This window comes from Cervus canadensis, chromosome 8 (assembly GCF_019320065.1).
Source record: "Cervus canadensis isolate Bull #8, Minnesota chromosome 8, ASM1932006v1, whole genome shotgun sequence".
NCBI lineage: Eukaryota > Metazoa > Chordata > Mammalia > Artiodactyla > Cervidae > Cervus > Cervus canadensis.
Genome location: NC_057393.1, coordinates 55,958,074 through 55,975,030, shown reverse-complemented (window position 1 = coordinate 55,975,030; position 16,957 = coordinate 55,958,074). Strand labels below are relative to the sequence as shown.

Genomic DNA, 16,957 nt, shown 5'->3' with positions numbered 1-16,957 from the left:
ATTTTGATCTTTAATCCATTTTGAGTTTATTTTTGTGTATGGTGTTAGAAAGTGTTCTAGTTTCATTCTTTGACAAGTGGTTGACCAGTTTTCCCAGCACCACTTGTTAAAGAGGTTGTCTTTTTTCCATTGTATACCCTTGCCTCCTTTGTCAAAGATAAGATGTCCATAGGTTCGTGGATTTATCTCTGGGCTTTCTATTCTGTTCCATTGATCTATATTTCTGTCTTTGTGCCAGTACCATACTGTCTTGATGACTGTGGCTTTATAATATACCATTCCATTCTTCTTCTCAAGATTACTTTGGCTATTCGAGGTTTTTTGTATTTCCATACAAATAGTGAAATTCTTTGGTCTAGTTCTGTGAAAAATACCGTTGGTAGCTTGATAGGGATTGCATTGAATCTATCGATTGCTTTGGGTAGAATAGCCATTTTGACAATATTGATTCTTCCAATCCATGAACACGGTATGTTTCTCCATCTGTTTGTGTCCTCTTTGATTTCTTTCATCAGTGTTTTATAGTTTTCTATGTATAGGTCTTTTGTTTCTTTAGGTAGATATTCTCCTAAGTATTTTATTCTTTTTGTTGCAATGGTGAATGGTATTGTTTCCTTAATTTCTCTTTCTGTTTTTTTCATTGTTAGTATACAGGAATGCAAGGGATTTCTGTGTGTTAATTTTATATCCTGCAACTTTACTATATTCATTGATTAGCTCTAGTAATTTTCTGGTAGAGTCTTTAGGGTTTTCTATGTAGAGGATCATGTCATCTGCAAACAGTGAGAGTTTCACTTCTTCTTTTCCTATCTGGATTCCTTTTACTTCTTTTTCTGCTCTGATTGCTGTGGCCAAAACTTCCAACACTATGTTGAATAGTAGTGGTGAGAGTGGGCACCCTTGTCTTGTTCCTGATTTCAGGGGAAATGCTTTCAATTTTTCACCATTGAGGGTGATGCTTGCTGTGGGTTTGTCATATATAGCTTTTATTATGTTGAGGTATGTTCCTTCTATTCCTGCTTTCTGGAGAGTTTTAATCATAAATGAGTGTTGAATTTTGTCAAAGGCTTTCTCTGCATCTATTGAGATAATCATATGGTTTTTATCTTTCAATTTGTTAATGTGGTGTATTACATTGATTGATTGCGGATATTAAAGAATCCTTGCATTCCTGGGATAAAGCCCACTTGGTCATGGTGTATGATTTTTTAATATGTTGTTGGATTCTGTTTGCTAGAATTTTGTTAAGGATTTTTGCATCTATGTTCATCAGTGATATTGGCCTGTAGTTTTCTTTTTTTGTGGCATCTTTGTCTGGTTTTGGAATTAGGGTGATGGTGGCCTCATAGAATGAGTTTGGAAGTTTACCTTCTTCTGCAATTTTCTGGAAGAGTTTGAGTAAGATAGGTGTTAGCTCTTCTCTAAATTTTTGGTAGAATTCAGCTGTGAAGCCATCTGGTCCTGGGCTTTTGTTTGCTGGAAGATTTTTGATACAGTTTCGATTTCCTTGCTTGTGATGGGTCTGTTAAGATCTTCTATTTCTTCCTGGTTCAGTTTTGGAAAGTTATACTTTTCTAAGAATTTGTCCATTTCATCCAAGTTGTCCATTTTATTGGCATAGAGCTGCTGGTAGTAGTCTCTTATGATCCTTTGTATTTCAGTGTTGTCTGTTGTGATCTCTCCATTTTCATTTCTAATTTTGTTAATTTGGTTCTTCTCTCTTTGCTTCTTAATGAGTCTTGCTAATGGTTTGTCAATTTTGTTTATTTTTTTAAAAAAACCAGCTTTTAGCTTTGTTGATTTTTGCTATGGTCTCTTTAGTTTCTTTTGCATTTATTTCTGCCCTAATTTTTAAGATTTCTTTCCTTCTGCTAACCCTGGGGTTCTTCATTTCTTCCTTCTCTAATTGCTTTAGGTGTAGAGTTAGGTTATTTATTTGGCTTTTTTCTTGTTTCTTGATGTAAGCCTGTAATGCTATGAACTTTCCCCTTAGCACTGCTTTTACAGTGTCCCATAGGTTTTGGGTTGTTGTGTTTTCATTTTCATTCATTTCTATGCATATTTTGATTTCTTTTTTGATTTCTTCTATGATTTGTTGGTTATTCAGAAGCGTGTTATTTAGCCTCCATATGTTTGAATTTTTAACAATTTTTTTCCTGTAATTGAGATCTAATCTTACTGCACTGTGGTCAGAAAAGATGACTGGAATGATTTCAATTTTTTTGAATTTTCCAAGACTAGATTTATGGCCCAGGATGTGATCTATTCTGGAGAAGGTTCCGTGTGCACTTGAGAAAAAGGTGAAGTTGATTGTTTTGGGGTGAAATGTCCTATAGATATCAATTAGGGTCTAGCTGGTCTGGTGTCATTTAAGGTTTTGTGTTTCCTTGTTAATTTTCTGTTTAGCTGATCTATCCATAGTTGTGAGTGGGGTATTAAAGTCTCCCACTATTATTGTGTTACTATTAATTTCCTCTTTCATACTCGTTAGTGTTTGCCGTACATATTGCGGTGCTCCTATGTTGGGTGCATATATATTTATAATTGTTATATCTTCTTCTTGGATTGATCCTTTGATCATTATGTAGTGTCCTTCTTTGTCTCTTTTCACATCCTTTATTTGAAAGTCTATTTTATCTGATATGAGTATTGCGACTCCTGCTTTCTTTTGGTCTCCGTTTGCGTGAAATATTTTTTTCCAGCCCTTCACTTTTAGTCTGTATGTGTCTCTTGTTTTGAGGTGGGTCTCTTGTAGACAGCATATATAGGGGTCTTGTTTTTGTATCCATTCAGCCAATCTTTGTCTTTTGGTTGGGGCATTCAACCCATTTACATTTAAGGTAATTATTGATAGGTGTGGTCCCGTTGCCATTTACTTTGTGTGTTTTTGGTTACGTTTATACAACCTTTCTGCATTTCCTGTCTAGAGAAGATCCTTTAGCAATTGTTGAAGAGCTGGTTTGGTGGTGCTGAATTCTCTCAGCTTTTGCTTGTCTGTAAAGCTTTTGAATTTTCCTTCATATCTGAATGAGATCCTTGCTGGGTACAGTAATCTAGGTTGTAGGTTATTCTCTTTCATTACTTTCAGTATGTCTTGCCATTCCCTTCTGGCCTGGAGGGTTCTATTGATAGATCAGCTGTTATCCTTATGGGAATCCCTTTGTGTTGTTATTTGTTGTTTTTCCCTTGCTGCTTTTAATATTTGTTCTTTGTGTTTGATCTTTGTTAATTTGATTAATATGTGTCTTGGGGTGTTTCGCCTTGTGTTTATCCTGTTTGGGACTCTCTGGGCTTCTTGGACTTGGGTGGCTATTTCCTTCCCCATTTTAGGGAAGTTTTCAGCTATTATCTCCTCGAGTATTTTCTCATGGCCTTTCTTTTTGTCTTCTTCTTCTGGGATTCCTATGATTCGAATGTTGGGGCGTTTCACATTGTCCCAGAGGTCCCTGAGGTTGTCCTCATTTCTTTTCATCCTTTTTTCTTTTTTCCTCTCTGCTTCATTCATTTCCACCATTTTATCTTCTACCTCACTTATCCTATCATCTGTCTCCATTATTCTACTCTTGGTTCCCTCCAAAGTGTTTTTGATCTCATTCATTGCATTATTCATTTTTAATTGACTCTTTTTTATTTCTTCTAGGTCTTTATTAAACATTTCTTGCATCTTTTCAATCTTTGTCTCCAGGCTATTTATCTGTAACTCCATTTTGTTTTCAAGATTTTGGATCATTTTTATTATCATTATTCTAAATTCTTTTTCAGGTAGATTCCCTATCTCCTCCTCTTTTGTTTGACTTGGTGGGCATTTTTCATGTTCCTTTACCTGTTGGGTATTTCTCTGCCTTTTCATCTTGTTTAGATTGCTGTGTCTGGAGTGGGCTTCCTGTATTCTGGAGGTCGTGGTTCCTTTTTTGTGGGAAGATTTACCCAGTGGGTGGGGTTTAGCGGATTGGCTTGTCGAAGGTTCCTGGTTAGTGAAGCTTGCGTCAGTGTTCTGGTGCGTGGACTTGATTTCTTCTTTGAGAGCAATGGACTGCCGTAAGAGTTTTGAGATGGGTCTATGTGTTAGGTGTGACCTTGGGCAGCCTGTATGTTGATGTTCAGGGCTATGTTCCTGCGTTGCTGGAGAATTTGCTTGGTATGTCTTGCTCTAAACTTATTGGCTCTTGGGTGGTGGTTGGTTTCAGTGTAGGTATGGAGGCTTTTGGATGGTCACTTATTACTTAAAGTTCCATGTAGTCAGGAGTTTTCTGGTGTTCTCAGGTTTTGGGCTTAAGTCTCCTGCCTCTGGATTTCAGTTTTATTCTTCCTGTAGTCTCAGGACTTCTCCAGCTATACAGCACTGATAAGAAAACTTCTAGGTTAATAGCGAAAAGATTCTCCCCTGTTAGGCATACCCAGAGAGGTTCACAGAGTTACATGAAGAAGAGGAGAGGGAGGAGGGAGATAGAGATGAGCAGGAGGAGAAAAAGGGGGACTCAAGAGGAGAGAGACAGATCTACGCAGCTGTCTGTTCCCAGAGTGTTCTCCGTAGCCCAGTCACCTACAAAGATTCACAGAAATGGATTGGGAAGAGAAGGGGAAAGGAGGAAATAGAGGTGTTCTGAGGTAGAAAACAGAGAGTCAAGATTGGGAGAGAATAATCTTCAGTTTAAAAATAGGGCTTCTCTTCTTTTTTTTTGTAAGGTTATAGTGTGTTGAAAATGAAAATTAAGGAGTAGTAGAGGAGTACTAGAGGACTTTAAAAGAAATAAGAGGAAAAGAAAAATAGAAAATAGAAGAGAAAAAGGAAAGAAAAAGAAAGAAAAGAAAAAAAAAAGAAAAAAGAAAAAAAAAGAAAAAAAAATTTTTTTTCTTCCCCTAATTAAAAAAATCGTAAAAATCTATGAAAATGAAAGTTAAGGAGTAATGGGGGAGTAATAGGGGATTTTAAAGGAAAATAAAAGAGAAAAAATAAAAAATAAAAAAAAGAAAAAAAAAGAAAAAAAAAAGAGAAAAATGTAAAATTATATCTAGGAGTTTCTCTAGAGCTGTTGCGGTCAGTGTGGGTTCGGCTCAGTTTCAGATAGCTCCTCGTTCCAGCTTACACTTCTCGGTATCTACAGGCCCCTTACGGTGTAGTCGGTGTTTTCTGTCCCTTCTGAAGCGGTTCCCTTTGTTTATTTGACTTCTGTTTGCCGGTCTCTTCAGAGCCTCATTTCCGCCCTGACACAGGCAGGCGGAGGTGGACTCTTATTCAGGTAGCTAGTTCCGTCGCTCTGCGGGGAGGGGCTGACGCTGCGGGGATGGGCTGGCGCTGCAGGGAGGGGCTGGCGCTGTGAGGGCGGGCTTGCGCCGCGGGGATGGGCTGGGGCTGCCGGGAGGGGCCGACGCCGCTTTCTCCGTCTGCGCTGCTCAGGCTCCCGGCTGCTCTATATGGAGCGCGCCCCGCGCTGCGCGAGGTTCCAGCCCTCGGGTGTTCCACAAAAGCGCGGAACGAAAAGCTGCGCCCGCTCTCTGTGCCTTCCCCGTCAGAGCGGTCCAGGCAGCCAGGGGCTTGGTGGGCGCACTCTCCCCAGGTGTGGCGCGCCCACTCCCTTCCGCGGACCCAGACTCAGTTTCCGCTGGCGCCAGTCGGGTGCGCGCGCCTTCCGCCCTCTGCGTCCCCAGCCCCAGTCCCCGCCCGCGCCGGTCGGGTGCCTGCGCCCTGTGTCTCGCCGCGACCTTCCCCTCCCCCCCGCCTCCTGCCTCCGGCGGGCCTGGGCCGGTCTGCAGCCTGCGAGCTCTTCTCTGGACTTTCTCGGTCTCTTTGTTCTGCGAACGGCCGGCAGTGTGTTCGGGCCAGTTAATGTACTCTCTCTCTTTTGGTCTCCCACAGTTCAAGTTGGCACCTCACAGAAGCTCCCTCCGATTGTCCTCAGGGCACTCAGGCCCGGACCCTACCCCAAGCAATGCCGCCCAAGACTCCCTTCCCGGGACGAATCTCCGTCCTCAGCTCTTTTGTCTCACTTTTTGTCTTTTATATTTTGTCCTACCTCCTTTCGAAGACAATGGGCTGCTTTTCTGGGCGCCTGATGACCTCAGCTAGCAATCAGAAGTTGTTCTGTGAAGTTTGCTCTGCGTTCAGTTATTCTTTCGATGAATTTGTAGGAGAGAAAGTGGTCTCCCCGTCCTACTCCTCCGCCATCTTGGCTCCTCCTTCCATTGTTTTCTTAAGAAGGCTTTTCTTATCTCTCCTTGCTATTCTCTGGAACTCTGTGTTCAGTTGGGTATATATTTCCCTCTCTCCTTTGCCTTTTACTTCTCTTCTTTTCTCAGCTGTTTGTAAGCCCTCCTCAGACAACCACTTTGCCTTCTTGCATTTCTTTTTCTTTGGGATAGTTTTGGTTACGACCTCCTGTACAATGTTATGAACCTCCATCCATGGTTCTCTCAGCACCCTGTCTACCAGATCTAATCCCTTGAATATGTTTCTCATCTCCACTGTGTAATCATAAGGGATTTGATTTAGGTCATACCTGAATGACCTAGTGGTTTTCCCTACTTTCTTCAATTTAAGCCTGAACGTTGCCACAAGGAGCTCATTATTTGAGCCACAGTCGTCTCCTGGTCTTGCTTTTGCTGACCATATAGAGCTTCTCCATCTTTGGCTGCAAAGAATATAATCAGTCTGATTTTGGTACTGACCATCTAAGGATGTCCATATGTGAAGTCATCTCTAATGTTGTTGGAAGAGAGTGTTTGCTATGACCATTGTAGTCTCTTGGCAAAACTCTGTTAGCCTTTGCCCAGCTTCATTTTGTACTCCAAGGCCAAACTTGCCTGTTATTCCAGGTATCTCTTGAATTCCTACTTTTGCATTCCAATCCCCTATGATGAAAGGACATTTTTTTTTTTTTTTTTGGTGTGTGTTCTAGAAGGTTTTGTAGATCTTCATAGAACCGTTTGACTTCAGCTTCTTCAGCATTAGTGGTTGGGGCATAGACTTGTGCTGTGCCCCATCACTTACTGTGATGTTGAATGGTTTGCCTTGGTAAGGAACTGAGATCATTCTGTCATTTTTGAGATTGCACCCAACTACTGCATTTAGGACTCTTGTTGACTATGAGGGCTACTCCATTTCTTCTAAGGGATTCTTACCTACAGTTGTAGATATAATGGTCACCTGAATTAAATTTGCCCATACCAGTCCATTTTACTTGGCTGATTCCTAAAATGTTGATGTTCACTCTTTCCATTTCCTCCTGGACCATGTCCAATTTATGCTGATTCATGGACCTAACATTCCAGGTTCCTATGAAATATTTACAACATCGGATATTACTTTCACTACTGACTCTTCCACAACTGAGCATTGTTTCCACTTTGGCCCAGCCTCTTCATTCTTTCTGGAGCTATTTCTCTGCTCTTGCCCAGTAGCATATTGGACACCTGTCAACTTGGGGGGCTTATCTTCTGGTGTCATAATTCTTTTTGTCTTTTCATACTGTTTCTCAAGGCACGAATACTAGAATGGTTTGCCATTCCCTTCTCCAGTGGACCTTGCTTTGTCAGAACTCTCCACCATGACCTGTCTGTCTTGGGTGGCCTGTAAGGCATGGCTCATAGCTTCATTGAGTTAGCAAGACTGATCCATGTGATCATTTGGTTAGCTTTCTGTGATTGTGATTTTTGTTGTGGAGGCTGTGGAATTGTAGTTCTGGCTTCTTCTGTCTGCCCTCTGATGGATGAGGATAAGTTGCTCTTTTAGGCTTCCTGATGGGAGGGACTGGCTATGGGGAAAACTGGGTTTTGCTCTGATGGGCAGGGCCGTGCTCAGTAAATCTTTAATACTGTTGTCTCTGATGGGTGGAGCTTTACTCCCTCCACATTAGTTGTTTGGCCTGACTTCAGTCCTGGAGTCTACAGGCTCTGCCTGCATGCTAAGGCACTTCAGTCTAACTCTTTGTGACCCTATGGACTGTATTCCACCAGCTTCCTCTGTCCACGGGGATTCTCCAGGCAAGAATACTGGAGTGGGTTGCCATGCCCTCCACCAGGGAATCTTCCCCATCCAGGGATCAAACCTGTGTCTCTCACGTAGCCTGCATTGGCAGCTGGGTCCTTGACCACTAGCACCACCTGGGAAGCCCTAGCTCCTATAGGCTCTGCTGCTGCTGCTGTGGCTGCTGCTGCGTCGCTTCAGTCGTGTCCGACTCTGTGCGACCCCATAGATGGCAGCCCACCAGGCTCCCCCGTCCCTGGGATTCTCCAGGCAAGAACACTGGAGTGGGTTGCTGTTTCCTTCTCCAATGCATGAAACTGAAAAGTGAAAGTGAAGTCACTCAGTCGTGTCTGACTCTTAGCGACCCCATGGATTGCAGCCTGCCAGGCTCCTCTGTCCATGGGGTTTTCCAGGCAAGGGTACTGGAGTGGGTCGCCATTGCCTTCTCCGTCTGTAGGCTCTATGGTAGCGCTAAGATCGGGTGATGATGGTCTGAACCAAGGAGGTGGTGCTGAGGATGAGAAAAGTGAGCAGATTGCAAAGAGATGATCAAGAGATCAGAAGACTAGAACAACAGTGCTGGTGGCTGATAGATTGTGGTGGTCAGATAGAGGGCTAGATAAATGAGCCTCTGGCCCAGATTAAAGGCTAACATCATTCACTTGGACAAAGGAGAGGTGGCAGATGTGCAAGTATGAGGTACTTGTGGGGTGTCCCGCTGAAAGTATCCAGAATTCAGTTTTGTCTGAATCTCTGGAGGAAAGTCTCTCTAAGCCAGAGATAGAAATTTTAGAGTTGGTAACATATAGACAGTAAAGGATGCCCTAGGAATAGATAAAATTTTCATTTAGAATGAAGAGCCTGAGGAGAAATCAGGATATGTGATCGGACCCTAAGGAAGCAGAGTCACTATGTTGCATCACTGTGTCACAGACACCCTGTGCTGATAGTTACCTTTGGTGCTTGCTGTATTTCAGAGTATTTTATATCTTTCATCCTTTTCTGCATAGAAGAGGCACCCCTTTCATTCAATTGTCCTTGTGCTTTGTTTGTGCATTTTTTGTGTTCGCTTGTGAACTCAGTTGACCACGTTTCAGAAGCCTGTCTGTTTTAAAGCATCAGGAGACTACTTCTGGACTCACAGCATCTGAGTATATGTGAATAACTAGTAGAGACTGCAGTTACAGGAACATCTTAATAATATCTTTTCCCTCAGGGTTTTGGTTTTTGAATTAGGCTTAGGTCGGACATGACTGAGCGACTGAACTGAACTGAACTGAACTGAACTAGGCTGACTAAGGCATAATGCTTGTGTATTGCTAGCTGCCATATTAGCTCTTACAATATGTAGCAGAATCACCACCCAAATTGTGAAAGACATGATCAGGTCAGTTGTCCAGTACCCTAAGGTTCATCCCTATCTGTTCCCTGAGAGTGAAGATCTTCTCTTCAAAGTTGCTCTGTGAACATTTGCTTACCAGCATGGTGCTTGTGGCCACTCAGTGTCGCCATCTTTCTCTCTGGGCGTCAGTGGCCCTCTCATACCAACCTCCAGATAGCAGTTGTCATCCTAAATCTAACTCACAGGTGTAGCGACTAGAATCTTTTACCAAATGAAGTTTGAAACTGCCTTTGAAAAAATTATTCCTTAAAGCTCAAGATAATGCTGAGAGATTTTTGAAGAAAATTTGAGATTTAAGCCCCTTAAAAAGTGTTTATTATGAAAAACAGAAAAATTGTGGGGAGACTACTTTAGGTTTAAAGAAATTAAACAGGCATAGCAACCAAATATAATGTATAAACCTTGATGAAACCTGCTAGGAAAAATTAGCAGCCATAAGCTGAGTTTTTTAAGACAGATGGGAAATCTGAATACTGTCTGTATTTTAGATGATAATTATAGAATTATGGCTAATATTCTTAGATGTGAAAATGGCACTGTGGTTATACAGGTGAATGTTCTTGTTCTTAGGACATGCATGCAGAAGTATGTAGAGGTATCGTGTGTCTGCAACTTACTTTCAGATGGTTCAGCAAGGAAAAGAAAAAATGTGTGTGTGTGTGTTTCAGAGAAAGAGGAAGAAAGCAATTGTGGCAAATTCTTTAACAGTTGTTGCATCTTGTTGAAGGATAATAGGGTATTCATTATACTGTTTTTTCAGCTTTTCTGTGGCTTTTAAAAATTTTCAAAATAAAAAGTTTTGGGAGATAAAAGAATAGGCCATTTTCTAATGTGAGGTAAAGCTAGAGTTGATAGATCATTAAAAAAGCCAGTTGATGAATTATCTAATGAGTTGCTTCGTAGGTATTCAGATACTTAAAAATCTGATTCCAGATGTTTTAGGATTGTGCTATCATTGGTTGATATTTATGTCCAGTTGTTGAAAGAGAGTTCTAAAAAAAGAAATAGAGTTCTATTTTTAAATTGTTTATTGCTGATCATTGATGTTTCTCATCCATCTCATTAGAATATTAAAAATGTAAGTTGTGATTAGATGAGATTTTCTCTGTGTTGTATTTGAGGAGGTGTACTTCCTTTGTTCAGATTTTCATGCTGTTGAATATCTGTACTTGAGGTATTCTCAGATGTGTGTCTTACTCTGTCTCTTGCTGCCCTTTCTTCTGTGATGTACTGAAGAAGAGTCTTCAAACTAGTGTGTCCAAGGCTGGGAGGCGTGTGCAGTTTTTCCAAAGAGCAAACAAGCATGGGTGGGCTTAAGAGGATCTGTGTTCAGATCTTCCTTTTCGACATATACTTGAGCTAAAACTACTCCTATGAGTTTTCCACTTGCATCTCCTTTTGAAAGGAGATGTAAGTGGAAAACTCACTCAGCAACATTGTCTTAGGAAATAAAAACCTCAAGCCATCAAAGGGACAATCAGAATTACTGTTTTGGGGAATCTCCTTTTACTAAATAATCAAATGACTGTGTGCCTGCCTGGTTATTTTGTCTCTTCCTGTCTTATATAAACTATATTTCTGAGGCTTCAGAAGTAGGGTATGTTGGCCTGTGATTACATGTTCTGAACTCAGATACACTATAGACACAAGCTGGTATAAAAAATAACTTCATCTCTTCCATCCCTCCAAAATGCCATTCTCCAATGAAGATTTTTTGAGGGAGAAACCTTTAAAATCTTTAAGAGCAAAGGAAAGGAAACTTCAAGTGACAAAATGGCTTTTTAAAAAAATGGTACTGATGAACCTATTTGCGAGGCAGAAGTAGAGACAGAGACATGGGAGAACAGATTTGTGGACACAGTCTGGGGAGTGGAAGGGTGGAGGAGAGGGTGGGACGAATTGAGAGAGTAGCATTGAAATGCATACATTAACATACATAAAATAAATAGCTAATGGGAAGTACTGTAGACACAGGAAGCTCAGCCCAGTGCTCTGTGACAACCTGAAGTGGTGGGTTAGGGAAGGGAGTGGGAGCAGGGTTCAAGAGGGAGGGGATGTGTGTGTATACTTACAGGTGATTCATGTTGTTGTACATCAGAAGCCAATATAACATTGTAAAGCAATTATCCTCCTATTAGACATAAATTTTAAAAAGTGTAACTTATTTAAAAATAGCTGATTTTTTAGCTATTCTTGGTTCTTAATTGCTAGGATGGTCATTAGCTATAGAGTAGTGCACATTTGAACAGCTGAAGTAGCACTCGCTAGTGAAACCAGTTGTTTTAAATGTGATGTTTCTTGTATGGAATATTTTCTTGGTCTATACAGTTTTTCAAGATATTCCAGGTAAAATATGAGGGTAAAAATGTTTTTATATCTTTCTGATAAAATGTATGTCATTCAGTAAAGTAGTTAATACCTCTTTTACTGAGTTATATCATGAAATATCTATTTCAATTATACTTAATTCTCAGAAAATAATTTATATTTTCTACCTCCTATTAATAAAAAATGAAATTTTATTCTTGCTGCCAGACTGATTTATTTTTATCAGTGTTGTAATTACAGTAAGTTATTAGTAATTTCACCTTGTATATGCTCCACACTATCTCATGTGGTAGAATGGAATTCATAGCTTACATAAGTTTTTAGATCATAACAGAAGCACATGATTGAGTTCTCCTGGAAACCTGGTTATTGGCCTAAGCCTGATTCCTATGTGACACCCAATTTAGACCCTAGTCCTTTAGACCCTAGTCCTTTACACCTTTAGACCCCAGTCCTAGTCCTTAAGTCTGACTTGACTTTGCCCAAATCACATATATCTTCATTCATACATTTTATCCTGGCCAACACTACTTCTGCATTGATTTTTCCAGCATTGAGGAGATTTAACCTGCTATTAATATAATTTAGATTAAAAGTGCCATGTACTGTGTCAAGTATTCAAGGATCACTTAAACGCTTAAGAATGCTATTATTGTGAGACTGTGTTTTTCCTCTCTTTAAGTGGGTTCTCTTTAAACTCTCTGTAATGTGTATGTTCAATAGAGACTCCATTCTTCTTTGTCATTCTCCATTCTCTTTCTCCATGGGTGGGTGGTGGTGGGTAGATTTGTCAAAGAGAAAGAGAGAAGCTAGCATCTCTGTCTCTGATGTGGCATTCAAGAAATTCTGCTATGTAGTTGTTACCAGTTAGTTGTTTACCTGTTTATATCCCATAGTAGAGTATGAATTCCTCACTGGTAGGGATGATACCTTCTTCATCAACAGAAATCCCTTGTAACTAAGGATGGTGCTATCCATGTTTGAGTGAACATATACTCAATCTTTTGTGAATGATAATTGTAATGTCTAAACACATATTTATATTTTCATGTTAAGATAGGTCAAAAAATATATAAGATGGCAGTTGGAAAAATCTGGCAAGTTTTTTTTGTTTAAACTTCCTGCCAATATATCTGTTAGAGCTTCCATAGCTGTGGGATTCTCAATTCTTCTGTTATAAACCTGACCTATTCTCCAGGTCTCTGACAAGTTCAGTGGTTTGAAAGCTAAGTCATTTTAATTACTGTATGATGCACCCTTTATTAGAAGCATTGTGGTCTAGAGCAATGATACGATACTGATGACTTCAAGAATGCTCTTCAATGTGGCATATGAAGAAAAGGGTCCTAGGTAGAAAACTATACCAGTGTCTGAGGACATGGTTTCCAGCTGAGCTAGAATCAACTGACCAGGTCAGGACTGACATTATAGAGATAATGTGGAAAGGTTCCCACAGGGTTCTCCCTCAGGCAACCTGTTAATAGCTGAGGAAGTCCAGTCCTCCTGAAATGCTCAGATAAGCTTATAATAAAGGTCAGAGCAAACGGGATATCTCGTTCAGAGTTTTGGGCAACATTTGAGGGACCGAGTTTCGAGATTATGGGGAGTAAAAAGTTCATCAGATGAAAGGTCTGATGAACAATGGCAGAGAATGGCAGAGAATTCACCAATCCGTTGGGTGCTGACTGCAGGCAGGCAGGGTTATTGATACTTCCCTTTTATAATTCCTACTGCTTCAGGGATGTGTGATTGCATTTGTCTTAAGAGTTTGAAGGTCTTGGTTGGAATGTCAGTAGTAAGGAGAATACACACATCCTCAAGTGTGGACTCTGCATTCTGTCTCACTTCAGTCTCTCTTTTCTACATTTCATGTGGCACTATGATCATAGAATCAAAAGTGCTCTGGGGCAGCCCAACTTTGATGCAGAGTTCTTATGAAAATTGAAAGGACTCTCCTGACAACTGTTGCCTTGCCCTATTTCAGAATTCTTACAAAAACTTGGCCCTCCATAATCAAACCTTTCACCTCACACACCCAAAGGGAATCAGAATTCTTTATGAAATACTTGGAATAAGTGTGAGTCCATCACTTGTATTAACTGCCAGGGAGGCCACTCTGTGGAAAAATACCTTTACCTGTATACACGTAGGTTTTAAGGTCTTCAAGGATGGTTCTGTCAGTGGTAATTTTAAACCCAGTGACAGAGATATTTGAAAAGAGGATATGAGTCAAGGAATAGATGATAGTAGTTGAGAGACAGTAAGAACAAACAAAATGATAGCTCAGTAAATTTACTTTACAGTTTAAAATATAGAAGAAAGTGAATTGGTGACCATGGTGGTGATTTTCTTAAAACTGGAGAATTAGTTTATCACATAGAATTCATGTATTACTTCACAATTCCTTGTGCCTCTCTGATGTTTTATCATGGGGAGAATGTTGAAAACCCTTTCCTGTGTTAAATATATTTAAGATTTGTTCACCTAAGCCTTAGCCTACTAAGGGAGGACATGGAAAACTCAGGAAAATGTGAATGACACTATGTTCCAGCACCTTCCCTTGTGAAGTTTTAGTTTCTTACAACAGTTCCAGGCCCTTCATGTAGAAGTTCTCCCTTTACAATATACGCTCAGTCCTCTGTATCCATAGGCTCCACATCTGCAAAGTCAGCCAACTTTGGATCGAAGATATTTGAGAAAAAAATTCCAGCAATTTCCCAAAAGCAAAACTGAATTTGTCACAGCTATTTACACAACACTTACATTGTATTAGGTATTATAACTAATCTAGGGATGAGTTAAGGTATATGGAAGGGTGTATATAGACTATATACTAATACATTTTATATAAATAACTTGAGTATCTGTGGATTTTGATATCCATGAAGGTCCTGGAACTAACCCTCCGTGGGTACAGAGGGACAGCTATATACATATTATCATTCCTGGAGTAAGGAGTAGAAGAAGCCTCCGGAACCTAGGGTAGATTTATACATGTATGTGGGCCATAAGAAAGAGTTTTAATAACCTGGTTAAATGCTAATGAAGTCATAATCCTGCTACCAGCTGACTGATAGTCTAGGGAAAATTGATGTCCGTGGTATGCTTTGTTAATGCCATCATGATGGGCTTCAGGGGTGGTTGATCCAGCATATCAGGGACATACGTGAAGACCTGGGTTCTATCTGTCCATCTGCTCTGCCATTAATGGGGTTTACTTCATCTCAAGGCGGATTTTCATTGATGTTGTAGTTAGTTGTCAGCCTTCATGGCTGTACATGAAAAGAGGAGCTGTTGCTCTCTCTGAGGCTGAGAACGTATTCCCTGGGTGCCTCCTGCAGATCTCACCTCCTGAGCCAAGAAGAGGGTTCTTGCCAGTCCACCTGCTCCAGGAAAAAATGCTGAGGTCAGCACCCTGAGATGGTAAATGGGGAGAGAGGAATACTGAAGAGAATTGGGGCTCTGTTGAGGAGGAAGACGGGGAGGCAGGCTAATAATACTCGCTCTAGTCATTTTATTTTAATGCTACTCTTTTGATGTCTATTATGCCATAAGGTTTTTGAGTTAAAACTGTTTTTTTATGTGGCCATGTCAGATGTCTTTCTTTTTTTCTGAGTAGTGTTACTTCTGTTTTAAGATGGCAGAGTGAAACCAAATTTCAGAATATCCGTCCTTTTAGACTTAAATCTATGAACAACAAATGGATAAAAAATTAGCAGAAATATGCTAGCAACAAATTCAAAGAACACAACTGATGGTCAGTGAGAGAAATGAAAAGTCTCCACAAATTCAGAGGGTTTGGCTCAGGGTCATTCTTAGCCTCTCCCTGGGCAGAAGCTCTATAAGAGAAAAGGAGAGTGAGCAAATACTGCAAAATCACAATCAGGTGTAGCAGGAGAGCAGGTGAGGACAGGCAGTGCTGTGCTGTAGGAGCACTGGGATTTCCAGGAGACTGGAAACCCTGCCTGGGTGGTTCTCTCCTGTGACAGAGACAAGCAAACTGGAGATCATCACTTTGAGATGTCCAGGCTGGGAGAGAAGTAGAAAAGAAAGGTAGAATGACACTATACCCTGGTGCTGATTATCTACATCAGTAAACCGGGAGTTAACAGGACACCTGACAGAAGGTAGCCTTGATAAAGTCAGTCTCTGGAGCACAGTAAATGGAGGAAGGGACACAGAGTGAGCCCAGGGTGACAGGGCTCCCTTATCTCACTCATGATTGAGGTGGGGGTGTGCAGGGGGTGTTGTCAGGATTAGGAAGAAAGGGAATGATTACAAAGGAACAACCTGATTCTGATGGGAATGCAATCTCACAAGGATTGCGGAAATTGGAGAATGTTAGAATACATCCCTGGGAGAAGAGAGCAGAGTGAGGCTGCTTGGAGCCCTAGCCCCAGCTGAGCTTTCTCCTTCGTCACACTGCCGAACTTCCCTTCCGCTCAGCACACCTGCACAAAGCCGCTAGCCACTGAGGATATGGCTGGGAGGGGACGGGTTCCCCTGGACTACATAGTAACACCAACAGAAGTGCTCCACAGAATGTCCTGTGAGGAATGTCCTGAGCCAAGCAGAAGACACGGCCAGGCCCCTGCACTCAGAGCAAGGCAAAGAGAAAGGCACAGTGCCTGAGGAGAAGAGATGCAGTCTGTTCTGGAAGAAATAATAATTTCCCTTCAAAAAAGAAGAGAATTCCTGCATGAGCTATTAAGAACCTGAGTTTCATAGAACATTGGCTCAGAAATGATGATGATAATAAAATAACAGAATGAGGTGGAAAGGGTAAAATGCAGAGCCAGGGAGACTCAGCGAGAACCAGTTTGCAGAACACACAGAAGCAACTAGGAATGGAATAGCCTTCCCTAGTGGCTCAGTGATAAAAGAATTACTGAGCGACTAAACAACTACATCAACTCCTTATAGATCATTTTTTAGGGCTTCCCTGGTGGCACAGTGGTAAAGAACCCATCTGCCAGTGCAGAAGACATGGGTTCAATCCCTGGTCTGGGAAGAAAATGGAAACCCACTCCAGTATTCTTGCCTGGAGAATCCCATGGGCAGAGGAGCCTGGTGGACTTTGGTCCATGGGGTCTCGAAGAGTCGGACATGACTTACTGACAGAACAACAACAGCAAAGGGATGGAATGATCATGGCTGAAAAATTAACTTAATGACAGAACGCAGTCTTGAGAAATTCGGTGAGTGCAGAAGAAAAAAAAACGAAGATCGAAACAAGTGAAAATGATAGGCGTGGCATTGGAGTT

General features: G+C 41.0%; 1 protein-coding gene across 6 annotated transcripts in view; it reads left to right on the top strand.

Annotated features, from left to right (window-relative positions):
• The window catches only part of MARCHF8 (membrane associated ring-CH-type finger 8), a 114,261-nt gene that overhangs the window by 63,132 nt on the left and 34,172 nt on the right, over positions 1-16,957 (top strand). The window contains exon 1 of one of the 6 annotated variants that reach the window (XM_043476310.1): positions 4,769-4,811. The exons of the other annotated variants lie outside the window; for them this stretch is intronic. The gene's annotated coding sequence lies outside the window, so the exon portion shown is untranslated. Of the gene's footprint in view, positions 1-4,768; positions 4,812-16,957 lie in introns of those variants that run through there. 6 annotated transcript variants of the gene reach the window in all.